The following is an 18,359-nucleotide window of genomic DNA, read 5'->3' as shown; positions in this document are numbered from 1 at the left end:
GAGGAAAGTTCATAGCATTAAATGCATACATAAAGAAGCTGGAAATGACCTTAAGTATCTTTTGGCCATTTGAACTTCTTCTGTTGAGAATTCTCTGTTCAGTTCAGTACCCTATTTTTAATTGCCTTATTCAGAATTTTAATGTCTAGTTTCTTGAGTTATTTATATATTTTGGAGATCACGCCTTTGTCTGATGTGGGGTTGGTGAAGATCTCCCACTCAATAGGTTGCCTTTTTGTCCTAATGACAGTGTCCTTTGCTTTACAGAAGCTTCTCAGTTTCAGGAGGTCCCATTTATTCATTGTTGCTCTTATTGTCTGTGCTTGGGGTTATAAATAGGTAGTGGCATCCTGTGCCCATGTGTTGCAGACTACTTCCCACTTTGACTTCTATTGGGTTCAGTGTGGTCAGACTTATATTGAGGTCTTTAATGCATTAGGACTTGAGTTTTGTACATGGTGATAAATATGGATCTATTTTCATTCTTCTACAGGTTGAAATCCAGTTATGCCAGCAACAGTTATTAAATGTGATTTCTTTCTTCCATTGTATAATTTTACCTTCTTTGTTGAAAATCGAGTGTTCATAGGTTTGTGGATTAATATCCGGGTCTTCAATTCAATTCCATTGGTCAACATCTATCAATTTTCTTAGCAATCAGGGAAATGCAAATCAAAACAACTTTGAGATACCATCTTACACCTGTCAGAATGGCTAAAATTAAAAACACCAATGGTAGTCTATGCTGGAGAGGATGTGGAGTAAGGGGGGCACTCATCCATTTTTTGTGGGAATGCAAACTTGTGCAACCACTTTGGAAATCAGTGTGATGGTTTTTCAGGAAACTGGGAGTCAACCTACCACAGGATCCAGCAATCCCACTCTTGGGAATACACCCAAGAGATGCCCAATCATACTACAAAAGCATTTGTTCAACTATGTTCATAGCAGCACTATTTGTAATAGCCAGGACCTGGAAACAACCTAGGTGCCCCTCAATAGAAGAATGGATAAAGAAAGTGTGGCACATATACACATTATAGTTCTACTCAGCAGTAAAAAACAATAACATCCTTGCATCAAATGGATGGAAATAGAAAACACTATACTGAATGAGATAACCCAGACCAAAAAGATGAATATGGTATGTACTCTCTCATAAGTAGATTCTAGCCATAAACAAAAGACATTGAGCCTATAATTCATAATCCTAGAGAAGCTAAATAAGAAGATGAACCCAAAGAAAAACCTTATTTATCGTCCTGGATATTGGTAGTAGACAAGATCTCCGTGCAAAAGTTGGAAGCACGGGTGTGGGGGTGGGGTGGGGGAAGGGGAGTTGAGGAGAGAAAAGGGAGAAGGAGATAACTGGGGAGAGCTTGGGGGAATGGGATGGTTGAGATGGAGGAATGTTGGATGTGGAAACAGGGAAGAAGATATCTTAATTAAGGGAGCTATTTTAGGATTGGCAAGAGACTTGGCTCTAGATAGATTTCCAGGTGTCCAAGGGGATGTCCCCAGCTAGGTCCTTGGGCAGCAGAGGAGAGGGTGCCTGAACTGGCCTTTTCCCATAGCCACACTGATGAATATCTTGCATATCATCATAGAACCTTTATCTGGTAATGGATGGAGACAGAGACAGAAACTCACACCAGAGCAGTGGACTGAACTCCCAAGGTCTAGATAAAGAACAGAAGGAGCGAGAACATGAATGAGGAAGTAAGGACTGTGAGGGGTGCGTCCAGCCACTTAGATGGTGGGACTGATCTAATGGGATCTCACCAAGGCCAGCTGGACTGGGACTGAATGAGCATGTGATCACACTGGTCTCTCTGAATGTGGCTGACAATGAGGGCTGACTGAGAAGCCAATGATAATGGCTATTTTCTGGGTTTTGATTCTACTGCATGTACTGGGCTTTTGGGAGCCTAGTCTGTTTGGATGCACACATTCCTAGACTTGCATGGAGATGGGAGAACCTTGGACTTCCCACAGTGCAGTGCACCCTGACTTCTCTTAGGACTGGAGAGGGAGGAGGAGGGAGAGGGGGAGTAGAGGGGAGAGTAGGAGGGAAATTGGAAGAGGGAAGGAGATGGAAATTTTTAATAAATAAATAAATAAATAAACAAATAAATAAATAAAAGAATCTGGAAACTTCCCACACTAGTGAATTAACAGAACATTTGAAACTTTAAAACAAAAAGAAGTAAACTCACCTAAGAGAATTAGACAGTGGGAAATAATCAAATTGAGAGCTGAAATGATCAAAACATAAACAAAGAAAACAATACAAAGAATCAATGAGACAAAGAGCTGGTTCTTCAAGAAAATCAACAAAATAGACAAACTTTTATCTAAACTAAATGAAAAAGCAGAATGAGCGAATATCCAAATTAACAAATTGGAAATGAAAAGAAGGATATAACAACAGACAAGGAGGAATTACAAAGAATCATCAGGTCATATTTTCAAAACTTGTACTCCACAAATTGGAAATCTTAAAAGAAATGGACAACTTTCTGGATAAATATCACTTACCAAAATTAAATCAAGACAAGATAAGCAAATTAAACAAACCTATAATTTCTGAAAAAACAGAAACAGTCACCAAAAGTCTCCAAAACAAAAAAGCCCAGGACCAGATGGTTTAAGCTCAGACTTATACAGGACTTTCAAAGGAAAGAGCTAATACCAATAACCCTCAAATTACTTTACACAATTGAAACAGAAGGACAATTGCCAAATTCTTTTTATGAGGCTGCAATTACCTTGATATTCAAACCGCAGAAAGACATTTCTAAAAAAGAGAATTACAGACCAATCTCTCTCATGAACATTGATTCAAAAATACTAAATAAAATACTGGCAAATTGAATCCAAGAACACATCAAACCATCATCTACCATGATCAAGTTGGCTTCATCCCACAGATGCAGGGATGATTCAACATATGAAAATCTGTCAACATAATCCACCATATAAACAAGCTGAAAAATAAAAACCACATGATCATCTCATTAGATGCTGAGAAAGCTTTTGACAAAATACAATAGCCCTTCATGATAAAGGTCTTAGAGAGAACAGGGATACAAAGAGGATACCTAAACATAATTAGGGCTATATACAGCAAGCCAACATCAAACTAAATGGAAAGAAACTACCAGTGATTCCTGTGAAATTAGGAACAAATCAAGATTGTCCACTCTCTCGATATCTATTCACTATAGTACTTGATGTCTTAGCTAGAGCAATAAGACACAAAAAGGAGAGCAATGGGATACCAATTGGAAAAGAAGTCAAACTCTCACTGTATGCTGATATGATAGTTTACATAAGTGATTCAAAAAGTTCTACCAACTCATAAATACTTTCAGCAGTGTAGCAAGATACGAGATTAACTCAAAAAAATCAGTAGCCCTTTTTTACACAGATGATAAAAGGGCTGGGGAAGAAATCAAAGAAACAACACCCTTCACAATAGCATAAAATATCTTGGAGTAACTCTAACCAAACAAATGGAAGACTTATGACAAGAACATTTAATCTTTGAATAAAGAAATTGAAGAAAACACCAGGAAGTGGAAAGAACTCCCATGCTCTTGGGTAGGCAGATTTAACATAGTAAAAATTGCAATCTTACCAAAAGCAATCTACAGATTCAATGCAAGACCCATCAAAATCCCAGCAAAAATTTTCAAAGTCCTGGAAAGAATGGTACTCAACTTCATATGGAAAAGTAAAAGACTCAGGATAGCCAAAACAACCCTGGCCAATAAAAGAACTTCTGGAGGCCTCAGAATTTCTGACTTCAAACTACTACAGAGCTACAGTACTGAAAATAGCCTGGTATTGGCATAAGAACAGACAGAACAAATGGAACTGAAAAGAAGACCCGGATATCAATCCATACATCTTTGAACAGCTGATTTTTGACAAGGAAGCAAAAAATATCGAATGGAAAAAATAAAGCATATTTAACAAGTGGTGCTGGCATAATGGAATATCAACATGAAGAAGAATGAAAATAGACCCCAATCTGTCACCATGCACAAAACTCAAGTCCAAATGGATCAAAGGCCTCAACATAAGGCAAGCCACACTGAACCTCTTAAAAGAGAAAGTGGGTAGTATACGTGAACACATTGGCACAGGGAACCACTGCCTAAATATAACCCCAGCAGCACAGACACTAAGAGAAACAATTAATAAATGGGACTAAAAAGCTTCTGTAAAGCAAAGAACATGGCCAACAAGACAAAATGACAGCCTACAGAATGGGAAAAGATATTAACTAACCTCATATCAGACAAAGGTTTGATCTCCAAAATAAACTAAGAACTCAAGATTAGACACCAAAAAACACATAATCCAATAAATGGAATACAGACCTAAACAGAGAACTCTCAAAAGAGGAATCTAAAATGGCTGAAAGACACTTAAGAAAATGTTCAACATCCTTAGTCATCAGAGAAATGCAAATCAAAACAACTCTGAGATTTCATCTTACACCTGTATGAATGGCCAAGATCAAAAACACTGATGACAACTTATCCTGAGGAGGTTGTGGGGAAAAGGGAACACTTCTGTATTGCTGGTGGGAATGCAAGCTGTTACAAACCCACTGGATGTCAGTGTGGCAATTTCTCAGAAAATTAGAACACAACCTTCCTCAAGACCTAGTAATACCTGATGGAGGAGGGTCATCTTTCTATCTGTTGATTTCACTGGTTAAGCAATAAAGAAACTGCTTGGCCCTCATAGGTTAAAACATAGGTGGGAGGAGTAAACAGAACAGAATGCTGGAGAAAGAAGCTGAGTCGAGAGAGTTGCCATGATTCTCCCACTCCAGACAGACGCAGGTTAAGATCTTTCCTAGTAAGCGCACCTCGTCGTGCTACATAGATTATTAGAAATGGGTTAAGAGGCTGAAACTAATGGGCCAGGCAGTGTTTAAAAGAATACAGTTTCCGTGTAATTATTTTGGGTAAAGCTAGTTGTACGGGCGGCCGGGTGCCGGGGATGCAGCCCCGCAGCTCCTACTACTACAAATACCACTTTTGTGTATATATCCAAAGGATGCTCAATTGTGCCAAAAGGACATAGGCTCAATTATGTTCATAGTAGCTGTGTTTGTCATAGCCAGAACCTTAAAAGAACCTAAATGCCTCTCAATTGAAGAAAGGATAAGAAAAATGTGATATGGATGAAGTACTACACAGCAACAACAACAACAACAACAACAAAAATACGACTTCTTGAATTTAGAAGGAAAATGGATGAAGCTAGAAAACACTATTTTGAGTGAGGTAACCCCGACACAGAAAGACAATTATCACATGTACTCACTCATAGCTGTTTTTTAAAATATAATACAAAGAAAACAGGCCTACAAACCACAATCCCAGAGAACTTAGATAACAATGAGGACACTAAGAGAGACTTACATAGATCAAATATACATGGGAGGTGGAAAGTAGAAAATAACAAGATCTCCTGAGTAAATTGGGAGCATGGGGACCTTGGGAAGGATTTAAGGTGGGAGGGGAGAATCAGGGAGGATAGCAGAAAAAAATGTAGATCTCAATAAATATCAATAGAAAAATGTTTAAAAAGAACATATAAACAAAGATTTAAAAATGGAAAATTTTAATAAAAAGTTAGATATATTCCACAATTAAAATGAGGTGCTTCCAGTATTTGAAATAGCAGAGAGAAAAAGGTTCTTTTTCTCTGTGGCCAGTTGGAAGGAGCTGATCAAGAACTGGACGAGGAAATTGTAAGTGATAACACTCTTAATTAGCACTGGAATCTCAGGGATGGGAGGGACTTGACTCATCAGTACACCATCTTATTGCTCTGTAAATAACTGTAAGTGATTACCGAATTTATCAATGCTACAAATAAATACTAAAATTTCAGAGATGAACGAGATTGCTTATGAGCACACAAACTGTTTTATAGCTCTGTAAATAGTATTTGAATCAGAAATTTCTTACATCCCTTCAAGCCTTTTCTAATAAATTTATTTCACTATCATCATATATATGGGGACTTCTATGTCAGTAACTGTCACATGTCTTTTATCATTTTATGGGAGCTAGGTCTACATGATGTCTGTCATTTTCCAGAAAGTCACTATTTGTCCATAACTAGATATGGCGCGAACTCTTAGTGGATGGATCCAGTAAGAGTCATTGTTCGATTGTTGTGAAAAGACACTATGAACAAGGCAACTCATAAAAAAATCATTTAATTGGGGTCTTGCTCTCAGGTTCAGAATTTTGTTCATTAGCATCATGGCAGAAACCATGCCATCAACATGACACTAGAACAGAAAAGAGAGCTATACCCTGATCCACAGGCAAAGAGAGAGCCTAGACCTGAAAGCCCATCCCAGTAGCACACTTCCTCCAACAAGCTCACACCTACTCCAACAAGGCCACACCTCCTGGTCCTTCTAGAATAATGTAGAGCTCAATAAACATCAATTTAAAAGGCTTTAAATCAAGTTGCATATTTTCCTTTAAATTAAGTTCAAAACCTAAAAGTAATTCTAATATTAATTCCATTGTGTATTTATTTTTAGGGTAAGCTCCATTTTCTGGATATTTAACATAATTTAACCATGATTCAAACTACAAGGAGTTAGGAATAAAATCCCTTTTTAAAATTGATAGTGAAAGTGGTGAAAATATTTCTAGAAAGAATGGATAACAGAAAGCATAAAACATATAGTTTGGAGTAAAATTTGATGTCTCACCAAAATTTGAACTTCAAATACTTCAAAATAGCATCCTATATCCTTTCCCCTAAATGTTTATATACTTAAAATTTTATATATAACTTCTGAGATTTCATGTTCCAGTACCAACAATCTATTCAAAGTATGTTTCTAATAAACTACTTTTAAAATAGAATCCTTCAGGGAAAGGCAAAAAAAAAAGCAAGGGTTTGGCTGCACCTACACTGCCTTGGTGCAGCAGCATTTGGAAAGAAACACATCCTGATGCAATGGGACCAAGGATTCTTGGGACATAGGAATAAGGAGCTAATGCCAGGCTGATTTGCACAGTGGCATTGGAGTATGGGCGAATACAACCATGAGAACTGTGGGAGCATTCAGTATGTGGAAATCACGCAGATGGCAGAAATTCCCAGGGTTACCTAAATAAAGAAATGTCAGTATTCAGTGCTGGAATGGGGCCCCCAGCTGTCTTAAGCCACTTCAGTAGATTAGGATCTACACCCAGATACAGGAGGTGAGTGAGAAGACATATAGATGTTTTGGGTCTGAAGCCCATCCTTGACCAAGCATCATCCTAATACAGGATCAGGACGTCAGCCATGGAATATTGGAGGTAAATTATGGGATGAATAGTACAGCTTCATATCGGGGTCCAGAAAGGGGATAAAGGCTTCTACTGTCATGCCTAAAAACTTACCTGGGTTCACCCCTGGAGCCTACATGCTTAAGGACAGAACCAAGTTCATAAAATTGTCATTTGACCTCCATTATTGTGCTGCTGAACCCATGGCATTGTAGCTAAGTGAGCAGGACCAAGAGCAAGTAATATTCTACATGACAGTGAATGGATTTTATAGTCTATGTCATGGGTGAGGATTTTAAAAGGCATTCTGGTAGTCAAGTACAGGTGGCTTTATATTTCAGACTCAGAGGCAGAGGCAGACAGACCAGTCTGGACTACAGAGTGAGTTCCAGGACAGCCAGGGCTACATACACACTAAGATCTTTCTCAACCAAAGCTGAACAATCAAACAACCTTTCCCAAAGTCTTTATATTTTTTGGCACCACAATGGGAAACTATAAACACTAGCAAGTCATTTGTGAGAATGATGAGTGCTCATAACTGTTCTGTCCTGTGAGTCAAGACTGACTGGGAAGCCGCCCACCTTAGCTAAGGTTCTTTTGCATTTCCATTTGGTCTTCTAACTGTAACTATTCTAGAGTCCATTTAGAACCCGGTGTTCCTTTCCCTTTATTTCTTTTATGGAATTATGTTTATCTTCATCACTTCAAATGTTTTTATTTTCTCTATATACTGCCAAGTACTTACTTTTGTGTTTTAAAGTGTAACTCATGCCAAGCACTTCAAAAAAATGTTTACCTTTTAAACCTTTTCCATGATTTTACATATGTTCCTATATAGAATGCTAATGTTATTTACCTGACATACATGTAAAGCCATACATTTAATACATAGTTTAGTGACAACATAAATGTATATAAATATGTGTCTGTTAGACTCTATCTTATTTTAGCAATATTAACTTATTTTATATGAAAAATAATGTTGAAATTTTTTCAAATAGAGCCTCCCTAAATAGCTGTGGCTGGACTGAAATTTGCTGTGTAGACTAGTTGGCCTCAAACTGAAAACTGTATACCTGCCTCTGCCTTCCTAGTGCTAGGAATAATGATGTGAACCATAATGCCTGACTTGAATGTTTATCACGAGTAGCCATTAAGTTCTTTCTAAGAGTCTCATAAAGCAAAGTAACTATCATTGTATCGATGAGTATAGCACACAACTGGTCTAAGAAGTCTTATGTATGAGGGAAGAATGAAAATTTAGGGGTTCACACATTTTGGTTCGTATATTCAAAGAAAGAGAGGTGGAAAAAGTAGAGATAGTGTCAAGGCATAGAAAAGAGGCAAACATTCCTCTTATGAATAAAATTTTAACCATGGATATGTATTTTCCTAGGCAGAAAGCTCTCTGTACAATGTGATGGAGTCAGCTTACTCTTTTGAACAAAGCTGGTTTTGATTTAGGGATAGATGAGATTTATTATGTGTTTCTTGTCTTCAAGAAACTTACTGAAACACACCCAATACAAAGAAGCTGCTTCTGGGGCAAGATCATGGGTCTGGAAATGAATTATATTGATGTTGCAGTTGAATTTTGTGATGGAGAAAATGAAGAGAAGGTGGAATAGGAAGGGGTAGCTGAAGAAAGAGACCATGGAGAAAGTGAAGCCAATGAAGGCCAGAAGGATCAATTACCAAGTCTGTGTATAAGACCCCACAGGCAATACCTAAGGAGGAAACCAGAACAGGCACCAACAAGTACATCTATTGTGTTTACAATGAGCCTGCAAGGCTGTGGGTGAAGTTACCAGCAGTTATGCCTGCAAAAATTGTTACCACAAGAAAAATCAAGAAATTTTTCACTGGGCGCCTAGATGCGGCCATCATTTGCTACCTGCCCATCCTAGGAAATGGAAGCAATTAGTTAAGAGCACAAAATGCCCATATTTCAGCAGGGACCCATGTAAGCCTTCTAGGATTCTATCAGTTTGCTGAAGAGGATGGAGGAGGAGAAGAAGAAGGAGGAGGAGGAGGAGGAGGAGGAGGAGGAGGAGGAGGAGGAGAAGAAGAAGAAGAAGAAGAAGAAGAAGAAGAAGAAGAAGAAGAAGAAGAAGAAGAAGCAGCAGCGGTGGAAGGTGGTTGAAACAGCAATGAGGAAAACCATGATTTTGAGGGTGGTGTGGGAGAATTGTCTGTATTCTTTCAATCATTTTTTAATAACGCTGACTGACCAGACAGGAAGTAGAGGCGGGGGCGATGAGAACAGGAGTATTCTGGGAAACAGGAAGCTCTCTCCACAGTCCTGCCCAGACCTCGGAAGAAGTAAGATGTAGTCTACTCAGCTGAAAAAAGTACTGAGCCATGTGGCTAATGTAGATGAGAACAATGGGTTAATATAATCTATAAGAGTTAACAAGAAGCCTGAGGTAATGGAACAATCAGTTTTATAACTTAGGGAGATCTCTGTGTGAGTTTCTTCGGGCCTGCTGGCTGTGGGGTATCGGGTGAAACAGAAACCCCAACAAGCAGACCCTCCATGTTACATAAAGGAATCCAAGTGACTGACCTGGTAGAATCTCTATCCAGTTGGGCTCATCATGTGCAGTACATTCTTCCTCAGGTAGGAGTCTTTGGGTAGTTCGTAGATTTAGATTGACATGTGTACTGAAATGATCTGTTATATTTTAAGTATAAATGTACATTTATTTTGTCAACAGTTCTTTTATTCTGCATGAAGCTTTTGTGTCAAAAACTCTAAATGATTACTACAGACATGAAAACCAGTTTTGACCAGGGGTTATATGCAGGCTCTGTGACAGGAACATAAGATTTGAACATCACCACAACCCCATGAAAGGATACAGGATACTTTTGTACAATAAGGCATTAAGGCAGACAGGGTGTGAGAGATGGTAAAGCAACCTCAGCTGATTCATTATAGAGTTAGGTGTGAGACAAAGGACCCAGAGCCCGTCCTGTGAAACACCTGCTGCACTCTTCCATCATGTGTAGAAAGTCTTCACTTCCATACAGATAATAGGTTCTTCTGAGGACTCTAGAGAAGGATTATTGCCTCAGTAATTAGGACCCCAGTCTTATCACACTTGAAATTTTATTTTTAATAATAATTAGCATTGGTACACAAGAAAAGTTAATGAGGGTTGAATATGAAAGTACGTCATATACATGTATGTAAACATCACAATAAAACATTCTTTTGTTAAGTTACTCACAAGTTACAATTATGCTAATAGAAATAATTACTAAAAAGTACTATAGCCAGGTGATGGAGGTACACATCTGTAATCTCAGCACTCAGGAAGTAGAGGCAAATGGATCTCTAAGTTCACAGCCAGCTTAGTCTACAGAGTGAGTTTCAGTACAGTCAGAACTACACAGAAAAACCCTGTCACAATAAACAAACAAAAAGTACAGTGAAGGCCAGATATGTGTAAACCATGTCACCAAGGATATTGTGGCAATGCCTTAAACTGTTTATCTTTAAGGAATACTCTACAAATAAGAAAGTAGAGGAACTGGATATAAGAGAGCTTGCTGCTCTACCAAAAGACCTGAGTTTTGTTTCCAGTATTCTTGCCAGATAGCACACAATGGCCTGCAACTCCATGTCTAGGATATCTGATATCTTCTTCCTACCTCCGGGGACACCTGCACACATGTAGCACTCTCTCTCTCTCTCTCTCTCTCTCTCTCTCTCTCTCTCTCTGTTTCTCTCTCTTCTCTCTTCCACTCTCTCTTTTTCTCTCTCTCTTCTAAAAAGAGAAAATTATAATGATTGATTTTTATTTTTGAGGCAGGATCTAATTATATATTCCTGACTAGCCTGGGACTTGCTTTGTAGAACAGGCTAGCTTTGAACTCCCAGATATGTGCCTGCCTGTGCCTCCTTAATGTTGGAATTAAATGTGTATGCCACTATGCTTGGCGTTAATGACTGAATTTTAAAATGTTAAATGATCTTAAAATCTTTCTGATGATTTCTGATCTAAAATAACATATCGATATAATCAATTAGAACAATTAAAAATGAAAAAGTATGCTTTTTAATGTCATCATTTATTTTATTTATATAAAGTATGTAAACTAGTCAAATGTATTACTACCATTTTAAAGAATGCATAGACCTTCAAATTCTCTTTTTCCAAGAAATGTAAAATTATTGAAATAACTAGTACATTTGTTGTTTTCCTGAAGTAACCCAAATGAAAATAACACTTGGTAAAAACATACAGAAAGAAGAAGCTCAGTGTGGAGGCATGTGTCAGCAAGTCTAGCACTGGGAAAACTGAATTAGGAGTGTAGTGGTATATTATCTGTATTTGGATAAATAAGTCTTGCCTGAAGACCAGAGATAAAGCTAGAGCCACTAGAGGTCAAGCAATGGTGACACAGACTTATAATCTCAGGATTTGAGAAACAGTGTCAGATGGATCTCTGTGAAGTGAAGGCCACCCTGAGCTATACAAGGTCAATGCAAAAGCAAATCCAGGTGGTGGTGGTTCACACCTTTAATCCCAGTTTTAGGGAATCATATGTCCTTAATCCAAGAAATAAATGGAATATAAAATAAGAGGAGAGAGAAGCTCTGTCTGTTTAGTCTGTTGTCACCCTGTCTTGTAGAGGTACGCCTTTTCTAATGGATTGGCTACCTTGCTTTTCTGGTTTTTGGGTTGAACCCTAATATCTGTGTCTGGCTTTTTATTATTTGTCATAGAAAGTGACCCTTTATCAGAATAGTTGGGCAAGTTTTCCACACAGGGAAGTCTTGTCTTAGTAATTACCAACCATAAATTCTCAAAAATATTAAAAATATTTTGACGGTTAAAAGGTTTTTATTAATCTGTTAAACCTTGCAACATTCATCTCCAGGGTCACTGTACTTGACGGAATACTGCACACAAGAATGAGGAAGAGGAAAAAGAAGATGAAGAAAAACAAGACAAAGAAGAGCTTGACTACATAGAACAGGAAGTGGGGCCTCTTCTTTTGACATCAGTCTCTGAAGATTTAAGTAACCTTACGCACTGTTAATGATAACTCATAAATAATACATAACCCACATGTGGTAAACATGTAACTGTTGGAAGCCCTCAACGGGGGGCAGAGAGCGAGGTTTCATCCCTTCTCCCCTTCCTGGGTTCTGTAGGGTGGGAGTAAAGAGGGCTTTGGTCTATACTAATGCTTTGAAAGGGGCTGAAGGACTGGTGCAGAGAGAAAACATGGATGGGCTGTAACCAACAGGAATGGCATCACTCTTGTCTGGGTTTCTATATACCACAAACATGTGGTTCAGCTATAGTACAGCATTATGTATGGTCTCTAGTGGTACTTCTAATCTATATTTGTCTCTTTTTTGTTTCTTCCTATTCTGTTTTGCTTGAAACTCTTACAAAGTTTATTTTATACTCATGAATTGTCTATACCCCCTGGATACATATACTTCTTCTGCGTTAGTAAAGTCTCCATTGCAAAAATGTTTGTACATATCATTACATTTGCTATATATTTACACTGATGGTGAAGGATCATCTGTCTATTTGTTACTTTTAATGGTTAATAAAGAAACTGCCTTGGCTTTTTGATAGGGCAGGATTTAGATAGATGGAGTAGACAGGACAGAATGCTGGGAGAAAGAAAGCATAGTTTGTCAGATGCCATGGAGCCAGCCACCTGGTCAGACATGCTGAATCTTTCCCGGTAAGCCACCACCTCGTGGTGCTGCACAGGTTATTAGAAATGGGTTAATCAAGATGTGAGAATTAGCCAATAAGAGGCTAGAACTAAAGGGCCAAGCAGTGTTTAAATGAATACAATATGTGTGTTGTTATTTCCCGGGCAAAACTAACCACACAGGAGCCGGGCTGGATGAAAAGCAGGCCTGCTTGCCTTATCACTACAAAACCACATAAGATATGTATGTATATGTGTGTGCTATATATACATCCTTACAATTATTTTTGCCTAGGATACTCATAAAACACTCTATTGAGACTCCTCCACTGCTGGTGGGAATGAAAACATGCACAGACACTTTGGAAATCATAATGGCATTTTACCAGATAAATGGGGATCAACCAACCTCAAGACCTGGCAATACCATTTATGGGCATATACCCAAAGGATGCTCAATCACACAACAAAGAAGTTGTTCAACTATGTTTACAGCAGCATTATTTGTAATAGCCAAACAGGGAAAAAATCAAGATGACCCTCCACCAAAAAAAAAAAATGGATAAAGAAAATGTTTTAACTTTTTATACCAAATGTTGAAGACAGTCCCATATTTATAAAAATCAGTTCAGTTACTAGTAGATTCTTGTTCGGTTTGAAGTTAAGCTTATAAATTTCTCATTGGGATCCAGATATTCAGAATATACCCTCTTGACAACAAGACTGTCCTCAAATTTCATACCAAAGTATGCTATTGGTGTTCTTAATTCTAATCTTTGGCCTGGAGCGCGCACACACACACACACACACACACACACACACACATATATATATATATATATATCCATTATGCAATGGCAAGTAAGTATCTGACCATATGTACAAAATTACAAAGCCATATGTAACCAAACTCCACAGCTTATACTTCGGTGAGTGCAAAACCAAAACAAGATCCTCCAAAACATAGAGCTGGGAAGGATTTATTCTCCCACAGCGGGTAAGCAGAATATTGAAATCAAATTCAATGCCCCTCCCTGGCCAAAGGATGGAAGGTGATGGTTTTGTCCAGGGAGCCAAGGCAAGGCAGAGACAGTCCTGTGTGTAGTGTAGTGAGCATAAGCATAAGCCCATTCAATTCAAAGTCACAATCCAGTAAAGAAAGATTACAGATATATTTTGATATGTGTTTAGCTGAAATTCATAAGTAACATGGGTTAAGATTTGTATCCCAACAGGAATGACTCTGGGTATTCCTAGCTTGCATGCTAAGCTTTAGATAGAAATACAAGAGTCACCTAAAGTACATTCATATAAGCATTTGGCATTGAAAAGTTTGCTTAGTGTCTGACAATTGTAATTGTTTAGGCTCTGGAAATTATGTTATCACAGATGTTGTTACTCCTGTCTTAACTCCTTTTGGCATGTTAGATATATAGTGTGCGGTTTATTAAAGTGACTTTTGTAATATAGTTAAGATGAAGTTCTGAGCTAGAGTAATTCAGGGTTGTACTTTTTCATCTTAATTATCCCATTTATCTACATTGGGCATGGTTTTACATTACTCCCTCATTAAGTTAGTGGAGAGTTTAAGATGCAACTGAAATTGTTGAGCATTTTGAAAAAAGTTATTTAAAATATTCTTTATTTAAGGGATCAGTTTCAAGGGAATTAGGATCAAAAGACTATTACAGCTTCCTTTATACCTTGCTGAGAAAGAACACAGTTCCATTTATCTTGATTGTTTCTTCCTTAATTAATAGCAGAAAGCTCAAATAAGTAGGTAAAAGCTGAGTTACCTTGGTTAGACTAGCCATTAAAGCAAGCCTCATGATCAGGTGTTAGCTAGCCAACACAAAACACTTTGTGTGTGTGTGTTGGATCCCTTGTTTCTGTGAAAAAAAAAACGAGTTGGACGCATGGGGATTTGGAAGGGGTTGGAGGAAAGAATAGGATGACATATATTGTATGACAAAATTTAGAAACCAAGTTAAATCAAAAGTGAAAACCAATGGCCACTGCGAGTTTGACTAAGCTCCAGAGAGTATATGGACAACATAAATTGGACATGTGGTTTTATTCTTTATCTATTGGGGGGTCACAAGGGTCAGGAGGCAGACCTGGAAGGACTGTGAAGTGAGTGTGAACGGATTGTATGATGTGAAATTCCCAAAAAATTAATAAAATGGTATATTGAAAAAAAACAAGTGAAAGCCAAGCTTTTAATTATTTACCATGATAGCATGAGGAAGAGACAGTTTTGACTTTTTCCCTCACCTTATTCTCTTCCAAGGATGAAATGGATTTGCAGAAATGTGTGTCACTGATATATGCGCATCATGAGGTCATGACTTTGAGGAGAAACCCCAGGAAAAAAAAGACTGAGGAAGTTTTATGGAGGTTGAGGTGGGATCATGTGTAGGGGTGGGTCCTTCCAGCCAGACCAGAACACCTAGAAGGCTCTTGAGTTAGGAATGCTTGTCCAGACTCAGGGGCAGATGAAGGCTCTTAAGTTAGTAATGCATGATCAGCCTTGGGGGCAGATGAAGGCTCTTGAGTTAGGTATGCATGACCAACCTTGGAAGCAGTGGAAGGCTCTTGATTTAGCAATGCATGACCAGGCTTGGGGGCAGAGTTCTTGACTGAAACTCCCACTAGCAAGGCAGGGGTGTGTGTTGACTGGTTATGCATCATGTCCTAAGTGGGGTGAGGCCTACAAGAGAAAACATCTGCAATTTTCTATGATCTTGGCTGAAAAAAAAATAACAAATCAGTTTTTATCTACACCTCATTTTTCATCCAGTCAAGGCTAGCAACTTTAGAATTTTGTAGAAAATCTCTGTAAAAAAAATAAATAATTGAATAACTGGAGAAGGCCCTTTCTTGAGGAAGATATAAATATAGAGTGTATTTTCACAGGATCTGGCCTGTTTTTTTTTAATTTAATTTATGCACATTGGTGTAAGGATTCCAGATCCACCGGAAATGAGTCAAAGACAGTTGTGAGCTGCCATGCTGGGAATTGAACCCAGGTCCTCTGAAAAAACAGCAAATGAACTTAACCCCTGAACCATCTCTCCATCCACCTGGCTCTGTTTTTCATAACTGGCTTAGCAATTTAGTAAAAAAAATAATTCCGAGTAGTTGATGGATTACTGGGAACTATTTCACTGACTTAGCAGTTTGTTAAAAATTAATTCCCACTAGTTGATGAATTGCAGCACTTGGGAGGCAGAGGCAGTAGGATCTCTTTAAATTCAAGGCCACCCTGGTTAACGTAGCTAGTTCCAGGACAGCCAGTGCTACATAGGGAGACCATGTCTTGAAAATAACAACCCTTGAAAAAATATATCACATTTGAGACTGCATATAAAGAGCTTCTGTACAGGAAGTTGCCCAGTGGATTTTCCAGCTCATATGAGCATATCATTGTTTTAATAGCTACAACTCAGGTAATTAACACTTAAGTAATCCTGATTGGGAAAGATCTCTCCAACAGGATTTCACTATGTATCTTGGTTGTCTTGCAACTCACTCTGTATACCAGGATGACCTCAAACTCACAGAAATCTGTCTGCCTCTGCCTCCCAAGTGCTGGGATTAAAGTGTATACCACAATGCTTAAATTTAATTTCAAATATGGCAAGTATTGAAAGTTATAATTCACCATGCTTCTTGGAAATGCCTAGATTTTGAGTGTCAAGGGATATGGAATTTAAAACATTGATAACCAGGGACTGGAGAGGTGGCATGTTGGTTAAGAGCACTTATACTCGGTGCTTTTGCAGAGGACCTGGGTTCAGTTCCCAGAACTCACACTGGGCAGTTAAACAACTACCTGTTAACTCCAGTTCTGTCATGTGTGGTACCTCTCCTAGCTTCCAAGGCTACACACAAGTTCACACACACCCTCAAATAAAAATAAATCTTCACAAAATTATAACAACTGTGTTACTTTTAGAAAGCAGTCAATAATTTACACTTTTACACCTCCCTTGTCACAGAGTGGGAGATTGTTGATCATTGGTCTATACTTTTGAGTAACACTGTGGTAAATCGGAAGGTGTCTACTCAATACTTGAACATGTCTAAAGTACTTATGAGCCACTGCATAGACTACTCTGGTGGAATCACCATATGCCTGTGGCTTACCGGATAAAGTTCCATCTGCTCTGGGTATCTGGAAGGGCTAGACTTATCTCCTTGACTCTGCCTTCTGTCTCCCAGCATTTTTAGTTTTTCCACCTAGCTCTTTTCTGCCTATAACAGGCCCCAAAGAGATTCTTTATTCATGAGCCAATAAAGGCAACACATAGACAGAAGGGCCTCTTACATCATCTCCACATTTCTGTATAAATAAAAAGGAAGGTTTTAACTTTAACATAATAAAATTACATATAACAAAGCAGGCATCAAGCAAGAATTACAGTTACAATGTTTATATTTACTTTATCTTCTAAGAAAAACTATAACTGTCTATTCTCCATCTCCATCAAAGACCACAGAAGGATATAATATTACCTAGGTAAACAGAAAGTGTTGTAAGCAACTTCTAAAACTTTAGAATTGACAGAGATATCTCACTGCCTGGACAGTCATCAAAGTTCTTTTGTAACATTGCGGACACCCATCTTCAGCCTATTGGCCCTTGGTATGTGACAGACTTTTTCATGAAGCAGGACATTTCAAAGACAGTTCCTTCATATTGACAGTTTTTCAGTCACTTTTTTTCTGTGCCCTGTAGAATGTGTAGCAGACTCTTTCACGAAACATGAACCCCGAAGGATCATCTCACCTTTACACAAGTTCAGTAGTCATTTCCTGGGGGTCCTGTATGTCGAGTTCATATAGCATAGCGTTAAGTAGTCTAGTCTAGAGCAGTTTCATACCCAAATGGTTAACTAATGTCAAAAGGAGCTTCTTTGGTGCCCGTCATTCTCTTGAAGTAACTTGGTGCTGCCAGCAGCAGATGTGTCTCACTGTCATAAAAAGTCCTAAGTTTTTAAAATGTTTAAATGCCATATTCTATTAGTCTTTGAAAGATTTGAATAATACCTATCTAACTGAATATATCTCTCTCTATCTAGAAAACCTAACTAACATTACTGCAACATTGACTATGATAGATGACTATCTATTAACCTTTATTTCTTAGTTACACATTACATTTTTAAATGAGCTGAATAAACACAAAATGGTAATCAAGAGCAGAAATACATATACACAGTATAACAAAATTGACCTTAATTTTGTTTCAATAATTAAAGATCCATACAAATGCAAAGTATTGCTGGGCGGTGGTGGCGCATGCCTTTAATCCCAGCACTCGGGAGGCAGAGG

The 18,359-nt window shown here is 38.2% G+C and overlaps 1 pseudogene; it reads left to right on the top strand.

The window, feature by feature from the left end:
• Positions 1-18,359, top strand: part of LOC121449287 — an 81,375-nt pseudogene that overhangs the window by 105 nt on the left and 62,911 nt on the right.

This window comes from Microtus oregoni, unplaced genomic scaffold (assembly GCF_018167655.1).
Source record: "Microtus oregoni isolate MIOR12 unplaced genomic scaffold, Mior012 000006F_ref0000085, whole genome shotgun sequence".
Lineage (NCBI taxonomy): Eukaryota > Metazoa > Chordata > Mammalia > Rodentia > Cricetidae > Microtus > Microtus oregoni.
Note: the sequence above shows the minus strand (reverse complement) of the source record. Positions and strands in the feature narration are given on the sequence as shown.